Source organism: Neoarius graeffei, chromosome 2 (assembly GCF_027579695.1).
Source record: "Neoarius graeffei isolate fNeoGra1 chromosome 2, fNeoGra1.pri, whole genome shotgun sequence".
In the NCBI taxonomy this organism is placed as follows: domain Eukaryota; kingdom Metazoa; phylum Chordata; class Actinopteri; order Siluriformes; family Ariidae; genus Neoarius; species Neoarius graeffei.
Window position 1 is genome coordinate 106,463,372 of NC_083570.1, and position 22,055 is coordinate 106,485,426.

Genomic DNA, 22,055 nt, shown 5'->3' on the forward strand with positions numbered 1-22,055 from the left:
AAACTCATAGTGTAATTTTAGTATTTTACCATACTTATGATGAAGTTATGGTAACTTGGCACTGCATTAACTATGTTGATATCATGCTGGCTGAAACGAGGATTCGTAATGCGGCAATTTGCATCACAGAATATACCGCAGTGGTGCAGCCACATGGATTCTGGGGCCTGTGATTGTGCTGCCCAGACCAGTTGGTCTCCTAGTGGAAAATCCTTAAAAAATGCTCTGAACCTTTTTAGTTTTTAAATAAAATCTGCAGCTCAAGCCAAATGTCCCCACAGGGCCAAAACTGTCAGTAACTCACAAACACACACCAACCACAGCTACACATGTCCTAATAGATGAGCCATTCCACCGAATCGGTGCCATTTCCGTCCCTAGAAAATTATATGTATAAATGCACATAAAAATGTACTTTAAAATACATTTCCTTATTATGCAGAATGTCCTGCACATTGATCTGATTTCAAATTTAAGATATATAATTGTAAGGATTAATAAAAACTACCTAAAACACTGAAAAATAGCATGTGTTACCCGTCCCCGCACTCTAACTTTATACTTAACTATGAAATATTATGATTAAAATCCTTCAGAAACAGTATTTCTTTTGCACTGTTGTGTGACTCCATATCCTATCCATGGTTTAAATCTATTTTTTTTTTCATAAGAAATCCACAATATCTTAGGTAAAATATACATTTTAGTCGTGTCCCTGGGTTTTCACTCAGTCCTGTTACCCAAACATATTACCCCATCTGACAAATTTGGAACATTCCATAAATCACATGCTCACCAGGAAGTTACATCAGTGGTGTCTTCTGAAGGCCATGGGAAGACCAAAAGTTAGTTCTTTCATTTACTTTTCTGTATATTTGATGATTTTTTAACTTTGACTTATAAGGTCAATGTCAACATACTCTCCTGTTACTTAAATTATTTCTTAGATGATATTTGTTTATTTTAAAAATACAGATTTTTGGTAAATCACTAGAATGTGCCAAGTGTGGTCATGCTTTTAGCGATGACACCATGTGGCTTAATTCCATGTATTAGCTAATCCTAGGCTAAAAACTCAGTCCTGTTACTTTCAGTCCTGTTACTTATATAAAGAGTATGCAGCCATCTTTGACTTCCAAACCTTGTAAAAAAAAATAAATAACGTAGCCTGAGGTTGACCAATACACATTTTGAACAGTTAAATATGTGTGTTATTATAATCAGTCTTGAAAAGATATAACAAATTAAGTTTAATTTGGGAGTGGTACAACAAGCAAATGGCACCCATTCGGTGGAATGTCCCAGATAATGAAGCAAGCCATGGTAATGGTAATACAGAGATGGTCAAACACATACTCTTGGACACGCTTACTGATAACGGACTTACAGAACACCATTTCTGTGAGTTCAATAGTGCTGGAATCATCCTTTCTTACAGCTGAATTATGAAAGACACAGCTGAACATGGCTGAGTCGAAGGCATACAAAGTTGCCGCTACTCGCACCTATTTCATATTCATAGTTATGGGCAATTTAGAGTAGCCAGTTAACCTAACTGCATGTCTTTGGACTATGGAGGAAACCAGAGAACCCAGAGGAAACCTACACAGACATAGGGAGAACATGAAAACTCCAGACAGAAAGGCCCACATCAGCCACTGGGGTCAAACCCAGAACCTTCTTGCTGTGAGGTGGCAGTGCTGACAACGCCACTGTGCCCACACTTGGGCATGGCCAGGATTTTAGAAAGGGTTTTAGAGACTACACACAGTTTCATAATGTGCATACTCACACTACTACTGTAAGCATCAATACATCAGGCATTTAATATATAGTTACTACTATACAAGGTGACCAGCTAGTGGCCTAGTGGTTAGCGTGTCCGCCTCTCGATCGTGAGTTCTATTCACGGTCTTGTCATACCAAAGACCATCATAAAAATGGTACTGACTACCATCTGGCAAGGCACGCTGCAATACAGATGTGAGTGGGGAGTTAAACTCTCGTGGTTACCAGAGGACTAGCCCCCCATTGTAACCCTAGCTATGTAATAGGCGAGAGGCTGAGGGCTATGGAAATGGAGATCGGTGCCACATGGTGTGGGAAGGACTTTAACTATACAAGGTACAGTACACACAAAATTAAATTAATTTTAAAAATGTTCTCCGGTGTTATTAAAAGAAAATCCTCACAGAAAATCATACACTTAGACGAGAAAAAGAGATGAGAGAGAGACACACACGAGAGAGAGACGAGAGACACGAGAGAAAAATGCAGGCATGTCATACCTACTACCTTATACCTACAAGATAAATCATCATTAGTCACGTATGTGTCCACTAATTAAGCCTCCCAGAAAATCATACACTATGAAATTCATACACTGGATTATGAAATGCTTTGTAAAGGACCCTGGTTTGACTCACAACAGCACTGTAAGCGTATCCCAGAAATATTCTGTCTTTTCAAACTTTCTGGAATGTAACAAACTGGAAAAAAAGTAAATCTGATCAAATATTCATTCATTCATTCATTCATTATCTCTAGCCACTTTATCCTTCTACAGGGTCGCAGGCAAGCTGGAGCCTATCCCAGCTGACTATGGGCGAAAGGCGGGGTACACCCTGGACAAGTCGCCAGGTCATCACAGGGCTGACACATAGACACAGACAACCATTCACACTCACATTCACACCTACGGTCAATTAGAGTCACCAGTTAACCTAACCTGCATGTCTTTGGACTGTGGGGGAAACCGGAGCACCCAGAGGAAACCCACGCGGACACGGGGAGAACATGCAAACTCCACACAGAAAGGCCCTCGCCGGCCCCGGGGCTCGAACCCAGGACCTTCTTGCTGTGAGGCGACAGCGCTAACCACTACACCACCGTGCCGCCTGATCAAATATTATTTGTTGAATATTTTTGTCAAATGTAAATAATAGTTTATTGATTTGAGAAAGATGTTTTTGATTTGAAACCTGGTTAGCTTGTTGATTCAGCGCCATTAGATACAAGGTAGAAGGAGCTTTCTAGAAAGTTCCACAGGGCATCTGGTTCAAGAGTCAAATTAAAGGCAAACAAAACCAAAAAAAAAAATCTCCTTTATAACACGGGCGATTGCTCTAAGACAACGAGGGAGGCTCAGCCTCCAACATCATGTAGGATGAATTGCGCTAGGCTTATGTTATAGCAGACCTTATAACATTGCTATTTCAGATCCAGAATCATAGAAATATATGTGCTCAACCCAACTACAGTGCGAAATCATTCCGTTATAACTTTCCCCAGTTCGCCTAATGTGTGCGTGAGTTTTTCCCCCTCGTGACAGCGCGATGCAGCCCAGCCTCAGTGCACTTCAATGGCATTTGGGAGCTCTGCGCTTTTCAATATCAAAATGCAAGACGATTATTGGACAAATACTGCGAAAACGCCCGCCCCACAGAGTCTCACGGACTCCCAGCCTCACAGTGGGAGGGACATGGCAAAGCTTTCTGTGAGGAGACTGGTGATTGGTGAAAGCGGACGGATATTTTCTTTGATTGACAGCTCATTTCAAATATAGACAGGCAGCTGTGAATCTCAGTTCAGTCCCATGCGGATTCGCAAGTGGTGTGGTGCATTGTAAGAGATCAGCTTACATTTCGATTTCATTCATTACATACGGTTTCTACCAGCTTTTTTAGTTTGTATATATTTTCATTGTAAATAAAGTGTAAATATAGTGTTGTCAAGTTTGCTATCTTAGTTCCAGAAATGTCGTTTATTTGAGTGACTGAACTTGAACTTGAGGGGGCTAGTCAGCTAGCAAGAAAGCTGCGCACGGATGCCAAGCATTGCTGATTTAATTTTGGCGAAGCCATTTGCCAGTCTTCCTTTCGAGGAAAAAATTAAAATTAAAGAGCAGGGTAGACCAACGCCTCAAATTGACTTGGTGAAAAAGGTAGGGAATAATACTTGTTCCTTTCAGCTCTCCTGGTACGAGAAAGTGAATTGGCTAACAGCAAGTTCAGTGATGAGGAAAATGTATTGTTGGCCATGCCTCTTGATTAAACCCGGATCCGTGATTTGGTCAAACGTGGGCTTTGATGACCTGCACAATTTCACAAGGGCATATAAAAGACACGAGATCAGCAATGAGCATGTACTCAAAGTCAACTCAGCAACCTTGCTCTACTTGCAATTGAGAGGAAGTTAGTGAAGTCTCTAGAGAAGACTCCCACCTGGTATGACAGGGTAACTGAACATTTCCTAGAAAAAGAAAGGAGGGCAGAATTTTCTTTTAAATAATACTGATATGGTGGTGACCCACATCAACAACAGTAAATAGGCTATTTTAGTAATATGTCATGGATGGACCAAAAATATAGAATCTATTTAAAATGTTTATGCTGAGTATATTATATTGGAATATATATTTTTCTGGATATGAATTAAACACAGCTACAATTTGGAAAACATTTTTAAACAAAAACATAGCGAGAACATTTCACACTACAGACCTGGATTAAAAGTGAAGGGTTATCAAAATTGTCAATAAAACATTTCTCAGTCAAAATAAGTAAAATATAGGGAAAGTGTCATTGAATGAAATGTGTGGCACCCAGCTCTATGTTTGGCTCCCCAAGGTCAGTGCTTGTGCCTATTCCAGAACACTCTGCTGTTACTGCTGAGGTTCCTGACAAAGAGCTGCTTTCAATAATGATCCATTTTTAAACAACATGCCACAATTTTAAAATATAAAATGTTAAAATATACACACACACCCAACACCACCATCATGTATATTGGACAGTAGGCTAATGGGCCAAAAGAACCTGTTATTTCACAGTTTGTGACCCTGCCAACAATCAGCCAGATCAGAGGCAAGAGTATGGGCAAAATTGATGTGTTTTTTCTTTTTTCTTTTAAAATCTGGAAATATTGTAACCGACCAGCCTCCCCTGTTTGAAAGACTACCAGCCACCACTGCTTCATAATGACAGATAATGTCCATACAAGACATGTTTGAGTATTTATTTGTTCATATTTGTACCTGTGTCCAAATTGTTTTCTTTTAAAATAAAATATCCCTGGGATCTGACATCTTACTCTCTCCGAGGTTCAGATATCACACTCTGAGTACAAATTATGTGAGAGAATCTGAGATTGTGACATCATTTACACGCTACATGATTTACCGAGACTTAGATCTAGTGGATACATTGCTGCAAAATTGTTGTAAACAATCTTGAAGATGCCAAGTGTCAAGCGTTTGGTTGTAAAAATAAGGCCAATCACTGAAGCAATGAAAACACACACACACACACAAAAGCAACTAGGGTTCAAGAACATGCAAAAACATCTCCTCAGATCAGAGCAATTACCATACTCATACAGAAAAATGAACGTAAAAATAAAACAGCATGGGGACAGAAAAGTTGAGTGTAGCACAGGGCCAGCCGTGGTGTAGCCCTATCACATCTATGCCTTCAATTCTTGTATAAAGACAAGTACAGGTATATCTAAAAAATTTGAATATTGTGATAAAGGGTTTTTTTGTAATTTAAATCAAAAAGGTAAACTTTCCTGTATTCTATATTCATTACACATAAAGTGAAATATTTCATGCCTTTTTATGTTTTAATTTTGATGATTATGGCTTAAAGCTGATGAAAATCAGAAATCCAGTATTTTAAATTATTAGAATATTTCCTGAGATCAATCAAAAAAGGATTTAGAATACAGAAATGTCCAACTTCTGAAAAGTATGTTCAAAAGTATATTTATATACTCAGTACTTGGTTGGGGCTCCTTTACCATGAATAACTGCATCAGTGTGACGTGGCATGGAGGTGATCAGCCTGTAGCACTGCTGAGGTGTTATTGAAGCCCAGGTTGCTTTGATAGCAGCCTTCAGCTCATCTGTATTTTTGGGTTAGGTGTTTCTCATCTTCCTCTTGACAATACCCCATAGATTCTCTATGGGGTTCAGGTCAGGCGAGTTGACTGGCCAATCAAGCACAGTAATATCATGGTCAGCAAACCATTTGGTAGTAGTTTTGGCACTGTGGAAAGGTACTAAGTCATGCTGGAAAAGGAAATGGGCATTTCCATAAAGCTTGTCAGCAGATGCAAGCATGAAATGCTCTAAAATCTCCTGGTAGATAGCTGTGTTGACTTTGGACTTGATAAAATACAGTGGACCAACACCAGCAGATGACATGGCACCCCAAATCATCACAGACTGCAGAAACTTCACACTCGACTTCAAACGCCTTGGATTCTGTGCTTCTCCACTCTTCCTCCAGACTCAAGGACCTTGATTTCCAAATGAAATGTAACATTTACTTTCATCTGAAAAAAGGACTTTGGACCACTGAGCAACAGTCCAGTTCTTTCTCTCCTTAGCCCAGGTAAGACGCTTCTGACACTGTCTCTGGTTCAGGAATGGATTGATATTAGTAATGCAACAGTTGTACCTCCTTTCCTGAAGACGTCTGTGGATGGTGGCTCTTGATGCACTGACACCAGCCTCAGTCCACTCCTTGTGAAGCTCTCCCAAGTTCTTGAATTGACTTTTCTTGACAATCCTCTCAAGGCTGCCCTCATCCCTGTTGTTTATGCACCTTTTCCACCCAGCCTTTTCAGCAATGACCTTCTGTGGGTTATCGTCCTTGTGGAGCGTGTCGATGATTATCTTCTGACAGCTGTCAAGTCAGCAGTCTTCCCCATGATTGTGGTTGCATGTACTGAAGTAGACTGAGAGATACACGTTACTCAAACACAAAATGAAATATTCTAATATTTTGAGATGTTTTTTTTTGCACTGTAGGCCATAATTAGCAAATTAAAATTGAAAAATGTTTGAAACATTTTAGGTTACATGTAATGAGTCTAGAATATATTACATTTTCACTTTCTTAAATAACTGATAGAAAATATTGAACTTTTTCATGATATTCGAATGGTTTGAGATGCACTAGTACTCTTACTTTTTTTTAAAATCAGATTTCACTGAAAATAGCCAGTGACACAGGCAGTGTATGGGCAGTGGCTGGGGCTCTGAATAACTCAAAAGATTTAGACATTGCATTGACAGAACCTGGCTGACCCATCTGCCTTGAGAACCAGGACCACAGAGCTGGACAAGTCACTGTGGGACTCCTTGATTACACCCATATTGAGTATGGCCATGAGCTTTTCCTGTACTACTTGTTTTTTGTGTTCAGGCAAACAGTAGGGGTGGCTGCATACCAACACCCCAAGGGTATCTCAGTGTGGTGTTTTATTTTATTAGTGCAACCAGATAGAGGAAAGAACACGTCAGAAAAATTCCACTTGCAACTTGGCAACCTCCAAGGTTTGGAAAGATGAGAGGTGGTCTCCACAGGAAACGAGTGGATTGAGACACACATTTCAAGCTTTCCTCCTGTTCCAGCTCCTCCCTCTCTCAAACTACTTTTGCCAAAATCATGGGGACTGCCTCTCTCCTTGGTTTAAAGAGATTTGAGGTGGTATATCTATAGTGCCCCACTGTTCATCTTACTTTATAGTCAATGTTCAAAGTCATGCCACTTGTCCCAATTCTGAGTATCATTGTGCATGGAATTATGAATCATATCTGTAAAAGTCTGATTAAATTACTTGACCAGACCACCCTTTTGCAAATGGTAAATACTGATCTGAATCAAGTCAAGTCAGTTTATTTGTAAAATGCTTTTAACAATAGACACTGTTGCAAAGCAGCTTTACAGGAAAAATTGATTTTATCCCCAATAATTCATAAAATTTGCAAAGTATACATGACAAATATGATGCCTTGATTAATTAGAATCTCTTTTGGGATTCTGATTTGGGACATTACTTTAAAGAGTGCCTCCACAACACTGCATGCTGAAATGTTCCAAAGAGGCACAGTTTCTAGGGATTGCATTGCATAATCCACTGGAACAAACAAAAAAATTATAGCACAGATATTCATGAATGTCCCCATGCACACACCTCACCCTACGTGCGCTATCCACTTTAAAGAGTGCCTCCACAACACTGCATGCTGAAATGTTCCAAAGAGGCACAGCTTCTAGGGATTGCATTGCATAAGCCACTGGAACAAACAAAAAAATTATAGCACAGATATTCATGAATGTCCCCATGTACACACCTCACCCTCCATGTGCTATCCAATATCATACCTTGAATCAGGCCTTGGGGGATTGATGTTTGATTACAGCCCAAACCCACCAGTGTGCACTTTTGCATACTCACAGGTATTTGGTGAATACCTGCTCAACTGGGGGAAGCCTGTGGCACATCGGGGAGCTAGACCAGGGTGCCCACTTCAATGGTGGAACACCAATCCAGGAAATGCTCAGGATTCCTACAGCACCAACATGCCTGCCCTGGCCTTACCCCTACACCTGTAGCTTCCTGAGGAGAGTGAGAGAAAATGCATTTGGGAAAACATAGGGGAAAGAGCGATCGGGGAGGGAAGAGGGAGGATTGGAGCCCAAGGCCAAAGAGAGATTATGGGTTTTCGGGTAGGAATGGGGGAAACTCCCCATTTCCAAGGCTCAAGGAAGGGGAAGGGGCGGGGAGTAGTGTGTGTGTGTGGGGGGGGTAGCCTGCCCTCGGGGGTCTGCTGCCCTCAGAAGATGCTGCTGTTCCTTCTAGTGGTCTGGTGACAAGCTACTCCAGTACCACAAGCAGCTCAAGGAGGTCCTGGCATTGAGTCAGGTGGTTAGATGATCTAAGTAAGGACCAAGGACTCCTTGGTAAGGCATCATCCTCAATCTTCCAGGTTTTGGCACCAGCATAGCACTCTCCTGTTTTTGTGTGGGAATGATGATGCAGGAGGCAGACTTGGGACAACTCAAAAGGGCTTCTATTGCCTCTCTTTTTCCTGGCCATGTTTTTCAGTGCTTTCTGTCTTATGGTTTTCCCCGGGACACACCAACATAAACACACAGTACAGTACAGTTCATGTCAGCTCTCTCACGTGGCTCTCGTCTCATCTCATCTCATCTCATCTCATCTCATCTCATCTCATTATCTCTAGCCGCTTTATCCTGTTCTACAGGGTCGCAGGCAAGCTGGAGCCTATCCCAGCTGACTACGGGCGAAAGGCGGGGTACACCCTGGACAAGTCGCCAGGTCATCACAGGGCTGACACATAGACACAGACAACCATTCACACTCACATTCACACCTACGCTCAATTTAGAGCCACCAGTTAACCTAACCTGCATGTCTTTGGACTGTGGGGAAAACCGGAGCACCCGGAGGAAACCCACGCGGACACGGGGAGCACATGCAAACTCCACACAGAAAGGCCCTCACCGGACCTTCTTGAACCCGGACCTTCTTGCTGTGAGGTGACAGCGTTAACCACTACACCACCATGCTGCCCTGGCTCTCGTCTCTCTCCTTTATGTCCTCACCGACACATATTGAAACACAGATCCCTGATTAGTCAATCATTCCCAGGTGCAGGCTCATCCTTACCACTCATGCTCCTGACTCCATCCTCCATTCACAAACTAGAACTTAACCAGTCCCCCACAGCCACAGACTTGTTTGCAGTTTACTTATCATTTCAGTTGAGCTTTTATGCTACTTTTATGTGATTTGGTAGGCATCAAAAAATGCAAATCAGCTGTACCATGCAAGGACCTGGTCATTTATAGGTGATTGGCATTCATTAACATATGCACACAAGAACAAAGAAAATATTTCCAAAACTTTTGTAAATCCAGCAGCAAACATTTACACACAACTTTACTGAATATTAGATACATGAGGCCCAGTGTGTGTATACAAAGACATAAGGTCCTCTGAAATTATGCTGTATTTTGAGAAACAAGAAAAATAAATTAGTGTTTTATTTAAATATACACGTTTACTTTTGTGTTGTAAAGTTTTCTTAAAACATGACCTTTAGCTTGAGGTTATTACGTGTTGATACTGATAACATATTTCAGTAAAGACCTTCATGGCAAATATCCAAACTGTGGATAGTGATTATCCCTAATCAGAGCATTTTCTGTATTGCTAATACTACACTCTGTCTATAGTATTCAATATACATTCAAATGCATACAAACTGCAAGCCAGTGTCTATAACAAATTGCTTGATTGTTATTTAGGAAGCAGCTGAAGGTGCATAAGGCTGAGTAAAGCTTTTTAACCTTTCATTTCATTTTTCATTTCACACACATACTGTATACAAGTTCATTTAAGCCATGGAACGTTATCCTACACTGTCTTTTACACAAGATCGTGGAGATTTCTTCAGCAAGGTTAATACATGTAGTAGATACATACAATAGTCTCTGAATGATTATTTGCCAATTTCCTCCTTTCCTTTTTTTCTCTGATTGCTAACTCAGCTTCTCTCCATATGTTAACAGTGTGTGTGTGGGGGGGGGGGGCGCCTGGTACCTCTGCTGTGCTGTAAAGAAGAACTAAGGTCACGGTCACACACACACCAGACATAATATTAAAACAACAACTGACAGGTGAAGTGAATAACATTGATTGATGCTAACACCTTTCTGTTTTAGCCAGCATTAACTTTTTCAGCAGTTTGTGCTACAGTAGCTCTTCTGTGGGATTGGACCACATGGGATAGCCATCGTGCCCATGCAAATCAATGAGCCTTCGACACCCATGACCCTGTAGCCGGTTCCCCGGTTGTCCTTCCTTGAACCACTTTTGGTAGGTACTAACCACTGCATACTGGGAACGCCCCACAAGATGTGCCATTTTGGAGATGCTCAGACCCAGTCATCTAGCTATCAAAATTTGGCCCTTGTCAAAGTCACTGAGATCCTTACGCTTGCCCGTTTTTCCTTCTTCCAACACATCAACTACAAGAACTGACTGTTCTCTTGCTACCTAATATATCCCACCCCTTGACAGGTGCCACTGTGATGGGATAATTAAGTTATTCCATGAAATCGAGTCATACATGAGCTGATAGCCAATGAGGTGTGTAGCACCAAGTTGGCTATAATCCATGTATGATGAGATTGAGTGGAATAACTGCTTTATTCTCTCCATATCCTGACCACAAGTTGGCCTAATGGTTACTGTGTCTGCCTCTTGACCGGGATATCATGAGTTCTACTCATGGTTGGGTCATACCAAAGACCATTGTAAAAATGGTACCTGCTACTATCTGGCAAGGCACGCTGAAATACAGATGCAAGTGGAGAAGTCAAGCTCTTGCGGTTACCAGAGGACTAGCCCCCTACTGTAACCCTAGCTGTATAGGCAAGAGGCCAAGGGCTATTGAAACAGAGATTGGTGCTGCACTGATACACCTTAAAGAGTTGGTTAGTACTGGGACAGGAGACTGCCTGGGAAGACCAGATTCTGGCATGAGAAGGACTTTGACTCTCTCTGCATTTACTAGATTTTGAGAAAAAGACCATTTTTATTTTTAGCAAATTCGATAAAGAAAAACTTTGTACAAAACGTCCGAAAAAATAATTTCCGCTGAGAATGTAAACAAACCGGTGAAATGACAGTAGCAATTTGTGAAAAATGGTGTAATAACAATTCTTGAAAAATAAAAAAATATATATGTTCTTACTATCAAATACTTTCATTCCATAATTTGTTGTTGGGGTTTTTTTGCATTTTTTGGGGTTTTGTTTTTGAGTTGATTTTTTATTTAATCCCTGGTTGGTTCAGCAACACACTCTGCCATTTTGTTGTTCTTCTTCTTTAGGGTTTTTTTTTCTTTTTTTGGTGGTTGGCAAACCAACTTAAAGGTGCATTAGCGCTACCAACTGGGCTGGAGTGTGGAGATATTGGGGGGGGGTTAGCTATTTCTGTTTCTTTTAAATACTTGATAACAAAGTGATATATCTGACTTGATGCACTCTGCCATTTTGTTTTTCTCTACTCACGGTACATCAGCTGATAGCCTAGTAATAGAGTAGCCAATCAGAGCACGCGATTGCTCATGTCCAGTGAATGTGGATAGAATAATCAACGTTATTCACTTCACCTGTCGGTGGTCATACTGTTATGGGTGATTGGTGTATATCATAAAATATAATATAAATATTTATGTTTATTTACCCCAACATCCTATATTATTGCTGAAGGGAAACGTGCAAATAAAAAACATTAAATAATAAGAGCATTGAGTACTTTTTGTATCATTAAATAATGCTAACGTGATAAACAATCATTAAATCATTTTTCTATATTTGAAAAATCACATGGCACAAACAGACTGCTCAATGTTTTTGCACTTGTGCTTCTTAAATGTCTTGAAATAAGTGAATCTCTGTCCACACTGTGAGCAGTGATATGGCCTCTCTCCTGTGTGAATGCGCTGGTGTGTTTTGAGATTACTCTGGTACGCAAAACTCTTCCCACATCGTAAGCAGTCATAGGGCTTCTCTCGTGTATGAAAGCGTTGGTGTCGTTCAAGATTTCTCTTTTCATTAAAGCTCTTCCCACACTGTAAGCAGTGATACAGCCTTTCTCCTGTATGAATGCGCTGGTGTTTTTCAAGATTTCTCTGTTGATTAAATCTCTTCCCACACTGTGAGCAGTGATATGGCTTCTCTCCTGTATGACCACGCCGATGTATTTGAAGTTCACCCTGTTGATTAAAGCTTTTCCCACACTGCGTACAGTGAAAAGGTTTCTCTCCTGTATGAATGCGCTGATGTTTTTGAAGATCACCATGTTGATTAAAGCTCTTCCCACACTGCATACAGTGAAATGGCTTCTCTCCTGTATGGATACGCTGATGTGTTTTGAGATGACTCAGCTGATTAAAGCTCTTCCCACACTGCGAACACTGATATGGTTTCTCTCCTGTATGGATACGCTGATGTGTTTTGAGATGACTTGGCTGATTAAAGCTCTTTCCACAATGGTTGCAGTGAAATGGCTTCTCTCCTGTGTGTACTCGCGTATGATCTTTGAGATTACTTGGCTTTTTAAAACCTTTCCCACACTGTGAACAATGATATGGCTTCTCTCCTGTATGAAAACGCAGTTGTCTTTGTAGAGTGCTTGTTTTATTGGAGTGATATGGTTTCTTTCTTCGCTGATTGCACTGTGAGCAGGGAAATGTCTTCTCTCTTGTATGGACACACTGGAGCTTATTGAGATTACTGCGTTTAGTAAAATCCTTCCCACAAATTGAGCTGAGATTGAGTTCTTTCTGCATTCGTCCATAAGCGATGTTAGTTTGGACAGTACCAGAGCATGTTTGCTCACTGTCTGAGCTTCCTGTGGGCATTACATTGTCATATATAATTTCTCTTGTTATCAACAATCTCGTGTTTTCCTCGGAGTGGCTTCTCCTTATGTGGTTGTAAAGGTAAATTTGAGATGTGTAGGAAAGTTGACACCAGGAGCAGGAGAAACCTTGCAGCAGGTCATCGTTCATTTCTGGAGCATGAAAAATGAAAAATATTAGTAACTCATTGAGAAACAAACTGTTTTAACTTATTTTAGAAACCGTGCCACATACTTTCCACAGTTATTATGGTCTTTCGAAGTTCTACAATTTCTGTTAAGTTTCGTCATCCAGTTTATATTTGCTAAAACAAACAAATTGTTTTGAGATAAATAAAGCCTTGTTGTTGTTTTTTTTGTATGAACTACATCCAGGACATCAAGTGACATTTTTCAATATGTCATTCATGAGGAAATTGATGAATTGTTTTGATAAACTTGGGTACATTTTGTTTGTAAATGTGTCTATATAATAAAAAGAAAATCACATGTTCGTTTGAAGATATGAAGTTTATCTTCTCATATTGAAAAAACTTGCATTTTTCATACAAAATACATCATGGATCTGAGTGACACATTTCCCAGTATTTCACTCTGATGACATGATTCCCAATGTTTTCCCTTTGAATTGACATGCATCGTCAAAATGGCAAACCGGTTCAAAATTAAAATTCTTTTGATTAACTTGCATTTTTTTTTGTGGATGTGTCTATATAAAGAATATTACATGGTAAACTTTATATCTTCACACTACCGTGTAATATCCACTATATCTGTGATTTGATAATTCACATTGGACCTTTATTTAATTGACAAAGGTGCAAAGAAAAGATTTTCAATAGTTTTTCTGACAATTGAATTCTATTTTGTAAATATAAACAAAGTTAGAATTTGATGCCTGCAACACACTCCAAAAAAAGTTGGGACAGAGACATTACTACCATTGTGTTGTGTCACCTTTCTTTTAACCCTTTGATGCAAAACATGGGTTAAAAGTGACCTGGCTGAGTTTTTATCTTCTATATCTTTGCAATAAATTAATTCCATCATTCAGTATTCAAGGTATTCCTCAATTAACTTGTTTTTGATCATCATACATCCTTATTTTATTTTTTCCTTTCTTACTTTTTGAATAAAAACCCTTTTTGTATCACTACCCTTCTAATGCACAACATGGGTCAAAAACGACCTGCATTCATTTTCCAGGTTATTTCATGTATGGCTGAGTGTTTCTATGATATGCTTTTGAAATAAATTCATTTTGTCATTTACTTTTCCAAATATGCAGTAAATATCTTGTTTTTGTTTAGCACAAATCATCATTTTTATTTTTCCTTTCTTAAGTTATGAACAAGCACAGCTTTTGTAATTCTACATCAAGTTTACACACATGGGTCAGAACCGACCCGCATGCATTTACTACAGCGTTTGGTGGGAACTGTGAATTGTTCTTGTGTCAGACATTTCACAGCTCAGCACAGCGCCCTTTGCCCATCTAATACATGTAAGGAATGTTTTTCAATTGTTCTAACATTACCTTAGAAAAAAATTGATGATGTTTAGGTTACCTTGAGAGTGAGTCGATTACTTGTCAGAAAGTTACAAGTAATTACTGTTAGCTACCGAGCTGTTGACATATTCTACTTTGGTTAGCTAATTTTACTGTAGTTGGCTTAGCTAACTACATAGTTAATAAATAAATAAATAAATAAATAACTGGCCCCATTCACTGCTAAAGTAATTACTTGAAACAAATTATTATTATAGTATTAAGACATTTAATTTTAAATCACACTTGGATGACCCATGTGTAGTAATATAAAAAGTATTTTTGTTCATAAAGTAGGAAAGAAAAAATTAAATTAATGATTTGTGGTAATTAAAAACAAGATATTTAAAGAATACTTGGAATATTCAATCATAAAATAAATTGATTTCAAAAGATAGAGCAAAGAAAAACTCAGTCAGCATGAAATAACCTGGAAAATGAATGTGGGTCATTTTTGACCCATGTTGTGCATTAGAAGGGGTGTGCATATGTTTTGCATCAAAGGGTTAATAACACTTTTTAATCCTATGGGATCTGAGGATACTAATTTTTGCAGTTTTGCAACTGGAATTTTTGTCAAGTCAAGTCAAGTCAACTTTATTGTCAAATATGCTATGCATGCTCGACATACAGCACAGATGAAATATCAGTCCTCTCTGACCCACGGTGCAAACAGGCAATGCAATAAATAAAAATAGAATAACTGAAAAACAAACAAACAATATAAACAGTATAAACACTCTAGATAGGAACTAGACATAGACTAAACACTCAAACAATATAAACAGTATAAATAAACAGTATAAACACTAGATAAGAACTACACACAGACTAAACACTCAAACAGACAATATAAACAGTATAAACACTCTAGATATGAACTAGACGTAGACTAAACACTCATGTATATACACACACACACACACACACACACACACACACACACACACACATAAATTGGTTCAAATAACCAAACACTCAAGGGCACTTGAGGTAGAGCAGGTAAACATGAAACATGAAATAAGCAGTATAAACAAACTAGCAGCTGTTAAGATGAGGTAGTGCGGAATAGTGCAAATGAGCGAGGTAAAGTGAGATGTGCGGTCCCTGAGTTCAGTGCGTTAATGAACGATGAGATGTATGTATGTATGTATGTGTGTGTGTGTGTGTGTGTGTGTGTGTGTTGGGGGGGGAAACTGTGAGGATGACATGTCAGATGCTGAAGGGGGGTGTGCGAGCAGAATCTGTGGCAGGGGGTGGGGGGGGAGGGGCAGAACAGGGAGGGAGTTGAGCCTCCTGACTGCCTGGTGAAAGAAACTGTTCTTGAGCCTGCTGGTTTTGGCCCGGAGACTCCGCAGTCTCCTCCCCGACGGCAGCAGGCTGAAGAGGCTGTGAGATGGGTGGGTGGGGTCACCTGCAATCTTGATGACTCTGTGGGTGAGGCGGGAGTTATAAATATCCATTAGAGAAGGGAGAGAGACACCAATGATCCTCTCAGCTGCTCTCACGATGCGCTGCAGAGACTTGCAGCAGGACACGGTGCAGGTGCCGTACCACACGGTGATGCAGCTGGTCAGGATGTTCTCGATGGTGCCTCTGTAGAAAGTGTGCATGATGGGGGCCGGGGCTCTTGCTCTCCTCAGTTTGCGGAGGAAGTACAGACGCTGTTGGGCTTTTTTGGCCAGTGATGCGGTGTTGTTGCTCCAGGACAGGTCTTCAGAGATGTGCACACCCAGAAACTTGGTGCTGCTCACCCTCTCCACTGCAGCACCGTCGATAGATAGTGGAGCATGCTGGGTGTGCTCTCTCCTGAAGTCCACAACAATCTCCTTTGTCCTCTCCATGTTCAGACGGAGATTGTTGTCCTTGCACCACATGGCCAAGCTGCTCACCTCACTCCTGTAGATTGTCTCATCGCCATTATTGATGAGACCCACCACAGTCGTGTCATCCGCAAACTTAATGAAGAGATTGGAGCTGGATGTTGGTGTGCAGTCGTGGGTCAGCAGAGTGAAGAGGAGGGGGCTTAGCACACATCCTTGGGGGGCCCCCGTGTTCAGTGTGATGGTGCTGGAGGAGTTGCTGACGACCCGTACAGTCTGTGGTCTCCCCGTCAGGAAGTCCAGCAGCCAGTTACACAGGGAGGTGTTGAGTCCCAGCTGGTCCAGTTTGTGAATGAGCTGCTGAGGAATGATTGTGTTGAATGCTGAGCTAAAGTCTATGAACAGCATTCTGACATATGAGTCTTTTGTCTCCAGGTGGGTGAAGGCTGAGTGGAGGGCAGTGGAGATGGCGTCATCGGTCGAACGGTTGGACTGATATGCAAACTGGAAAGGATCCAGGGCGGGGGGGGAGGGCAGACTTGATATGCCTCATGACTAGCCGCTTGAAGCACTTCATGAGGATGGGAGTGAGTGTGACAGGGCAGTAGTCATTGAACCAGGAGGGAGACGGCTTCTTCGGGACTGGGATGATGGTGGTGGTTTTGAGGCACGTGGGGACAACAGCCTGGCTCAACGAGATGTTGGAGATGTCTGTAAAGACATCTGTGAGCTCCTCAGCACAGTCTCTCAGGACACGACCAGGAATGTTATCAGGACCCGGGGCTTTTTGTGCATTTTGTCCATTCTTGCTTGATACAAGACTTCAGCTGCTCAACAGTCTGTGGTTGCCATTGTCCAATTCTCTTCTTCATGATGCACCATACATTCTCAATAGGAGACAGATTTGGACTGGCAGCAGGCCAGTCAAGCACACGCAATCTGTGTCTACAAAGCCATGCTGTCATAGTCCATGCAGACTGAGGCCTGGCATTGTCTTACTTAAATAAGCATTGACTTCCTGGGAAGAGACCTTGCCTTGATGAATATGTCTCTCTAAAATCCCAATATATGCCCCAATATATCAACAGTACCTTCACACATATGCAACTCACCCATGCCATGGGCACTGATACCCCCATACCATCACAGATGCTGGCCTTTGCCCCTTTTTCTGATAACAAACTGGATGGTTGTGTTCACCTTTCGCACTAAGAACTTGACATCCAGTTTTCCCAAAAACAAGTTGAAATGTAGATTCATCTGACTGCAGTATGTATGTATGTATGTATGTATGTATGTATGTATGTATGTATGTGCATTCCTTCTGCATATTGACCTTGGTCTATAAATGGCCGTGTGATGTGCCTAGTGTGTAGGCGAGGCATCTGCGTGCTTGTCACCTCTCACTTTCAGCCCTCACCGCTGGCTAGCAGTGCTATCTTGCAGCACCGCGAAAAGGCAGCCGGGTGTGTAAGTCTCTTCTGCCAGTATATAGCCTCTCCACAGCAAGTCCTATGCAGTGCCTCCTTGTGGTTACAGACGGAAACTGGGCACCGCAAGGCCCCAGGCTAAACTGCAGGGAGCTCAGAGGAGGTCTGGCCCCCAGACATGCGGCATGCATGGCCTACCGGTGTGTAGACATGCCCTGATGCCCATAAACCAGACCCCCAGCTATGGGTAAATAGCACAGGTAGATGGAGCTCATCAGCCCGGGAAGGCAGTCCATCTAGGGGAAGGAAAGCCCCAAAATCAAACCTGCAGCCAAACTGGTGCCAAACGTGTTCCGCACTCCTTTGGATCACCACCAGTAAGGCCGAGAAGAAGGTCCTAACGATTGGGCAACCCAGGATTTCCATACCTACACCATCTTCTGCCCAGGCTTTGTGCTAAGACATAAAGACAAACAATCATTCACACCTACGGTTAATTTAGAGCCACCAATTAGCCTAACCTGCACGTCTTTGGACTGTGGTGGAAACCAGAGCACCTGGAGGAAACCCTCGCAGACACGGGGAGAACATGCAAACTCCACAAAGAAAGGCCCTCATCAGCTGCTGGGCTCAAACCCAGGACCTTCTTGCTGTGAGGTCACAGTGCTAACCACTACACCACCACCAATCATGTAGCAGCATAATATAACCCCAATTCCAAAAAAGTTGGGACAAAGTACAAATTGTAAATAAAAATTGATGCAGTATGTGGTTTGGCATTGTCATGTTGGAAAATGCAAGGTCTTCCCAGAAAGAGATGTCGTCTGGATGGGAGCATATGTTGCTCTAGAACCTGGATATACCTTTCAGCCTTGATGGTGTCTTTCCAGATGTGTAAGCTGCCCATGCCACACGCACTAATGCAATCCCATACCATCAGAGATGTAGGCTTCTGAACTGAGCGCTGATAACAACTTGGGTCGTCCTTCTCCTCTTTAGTCTGAATGACACGGCGTCCCTGATTTCCATAAAGAACTTCAAATTTTGATTTGTCTGACCACAGAACAGTTTTCCACTTTGCCACAGTCCATTTTAAATGAGCCTTGGCCCAGAGAAGACGTCTGCACTTCTGGATCATGTTTAGATACGGCTTCTTCTTTGAACTATAGAGCTTTAGCTGGCAACAGCGGATGGCACGGTGAATTGTGTTCACAGATAATGTTCTCTGGAAATATTCCTGAGCCCATTTTGTGATTTCCAATACAGAAGCATGCCTGTATGTGATGCAATGCCGTCTAAGGGCCCGAAGATCACGGGCACCCAGTATGGTTTTCTGGCCTTGACCCTTACGCACAGAGATTCTTCCAGATTCTCTGAATCTTTTGATGATATTATGCACTGTAGATGATGATATGTTCAAACTCTTTGCAATTTTACACTGTCGAACTCCTTTCTGATATTGCTCCACTATTTGTCAGCGCAGAATTAGGGGGATTGGTGATTCTCTTCCCATCTTTACTTCTGAGAGCCGCTGCCACTCCAAGATGCTCTTTTTATACCCAGTCATGTTAATGACCTATTGCCAATTGACCTAATGAGTTGCAATTTGGTCCTCCAGCTGTTCCTTTTTTGTACCTTTAACTTTTCCAGCCTCTTATTGCCCCTGTCCCAACTTTTTTGAGATGTGTTGCTGTCATGAAATTTCAAATGAGCCAATATTTGGCATGAAATTTCAAAATGTCTCACTTTCGACATTTGATATGTTGTCTATGTTCTATTGTGAATACAATATCAGTTTTTGAGATTTGTAAATCATTGCATTCCATTTTTATTTACAATTTGTACTTTGTCCCAACTTTTTTGGAATCGGGGTTGTATATAAAATCATTCAAACACAGGTCAAGACCTTCAACTGATGACAAACATGAGAATGGGGGAAAATGTGACCTCAGTGACTTTGACTGTGGCATGGTTGTTGGTGTCAGATGGGCTGGTTCTGGTTTGTAAGGTGCTGCTGATCTCATGGGATTTTCACATACAACAGCTTCTATAGTTAAGACAGAATGATGTGGAAAACAAAGTATTCAGTAAGTGGCAGGTGAAAATTGGATCCACATTGGGACTCCTGTCAACCAGGAACAAGGATCTGAGCTGGGGCTACAGGGGGCACAGGTTCATTGTAATTGGACAGTTGAAGATTAAAAAAAAATTATAATATTCAACAAGCTCTAGAGACTTAACAGAATTTCTCCATATCATTTAGGATCCTAGGCCTTCTCTTGTGCACTCTCCTCATGGCACGGTGGTGTAGTGGTTAGCATGGTCACTTCACAGCAAGAAGGTTCTGGGTTCAAGCCCAGTGGCTGATGGGGGCCCTTTCCGTGTGGAGTTTGCATGTTCTCTCCATGTCTGTGTGGATTTCTTCCAGGTGCTCTGGTTTCCCCCACAGCTCAAAGTTCAAAAACATGCTGTTAGGTTAACATCAGGTGGCCTTGGGCTGAAGTGCCCTTGAGCAAGGCACCTAACCCCTAACTGCTCCCTGGGTGCTGTAGCATAGCTGCCCACTGTTCTGGGTATGTGTGCACTCATTGCTCACTTGTGTGTATGCATGCGTCTTTCTTCTCTCCCCCCCCCCAGGTTTTCAATGGGGTTCAGGTCAGGGGACTAAGATGGCCATGGCTACAATACAACACATAGTTATCATAGTTACATATCATAGTTATATAAGAGTGGAGGAAGGTACATACATGTGGACAATATCCTATGCAGGAGGTCCAACCTGAAATAAATTGGAGACTGCAAGGTGGTAGCAGGGGAGAACATAGCTTGGTAGCATTGTATGGTGGTCTATAGGATGACTTTCAAAGGACTTTTAAGTAAAGGAAGGGAGTGAAAGCTGAGCCAAGGATTAAATGGTGGAAGTTGAAGAAGGAAGGCTGTAAGGTGAAGTTCAGGGAGGAGTTAAGACAAGCACTGGGTGATGGGGAATGGTTGCAGGTGGTTGGGCAATTACTGAAAAAGTGGTGAGAGAGGCAGCCAGAAAGGTACTTATGTCATCTGGACAGAGGAAAGAATTGGTGGTGAAATGAAGAAGTACAGGGAAGTATACGGAGGAAGAGGTTGGCAAAGAAGTAGGATAGTCAGAGAGATGAAGAAAGTACACAGGAGTACAAGGAGATGCTGCATAAAGTGAAGGGAGAGGTGGCAAAGGCATATGGAGAGTTGTGTGAGAGGTTGGCCACTAAGGAAAGAAAAAAGGACTTGTAATGACTGACAAGTGGGACTTATAGGAACTGAGCTGGGAAGGTGTGCAGCAGGTTACAGTGATGAACCATAAAGATGGAAGTGTACTGACAAGTGAGGAGAGTGTGTTGAGAAGATGAAAGAAGTACTTTCAGGGGCTACAAATTAAGAAAATGAGAGAGAAGAGTGGATGTTGTGGGGATTTTGAATCAGAATTTAGGGACTGGGGCAGCATGGCGGTGTAGTGGTTAGCACTGTCACCTCACAGCAAGAAGGTTCTGGGTTTGAGCCCAGTGGCTGACAAGGGCCTTTCTGTGTGGAGTTTGCATGTTCTCCCTGTGTCTGTGTGGGTTTCCTCCAGGTGCTCCGGTCTCCCCTACAGTCCAAAGACATGCAGGTTAGGCTAATTGGTGGCTCTAAATTGACCATAGGTGTGAATCTGAGTGTGAATGGTTATTTGTCTCTTTGTGTCAGCCCTGCAACTTGTCCAGGGTGTATCTCGCCTCTTGCCCATAGTCAACTGAGATAGGCTCCAGCTTGCCCACGACCCTGCACAAGATAAGCAGTTACGGATAATGGATGGATGAATGGATGGAATTTAGGAACTGTGAATCAGGAAGTGTAGTGGATTAGCAAGGATGAAGTAAAGACAGCTATGAAGAGGATGAAAAATGGAAAAGCAGTTGGTCTGGATGACATACCTTTGGACGCATGGAGATGTTTCAGAGAGGTGGCAGTTGAGTTTTTAACTAGATTGTTTAA

At 41.7% G+C, this 22,055-nt stretch overlaps 1 pseudogene; it reads right to left on the reverse strand.

Moving 5' to 3' along the window:
• Positions 1 to 12,208: 12,208 nt before the first annotated feature.
• The window catches only part of LOC132870645 (zinc finger protein 585B-like), a 119,034-nt pseudogene continuing 109,187 nt past the window's right edge, over positions 12,209 to 22,055 (reverse strand).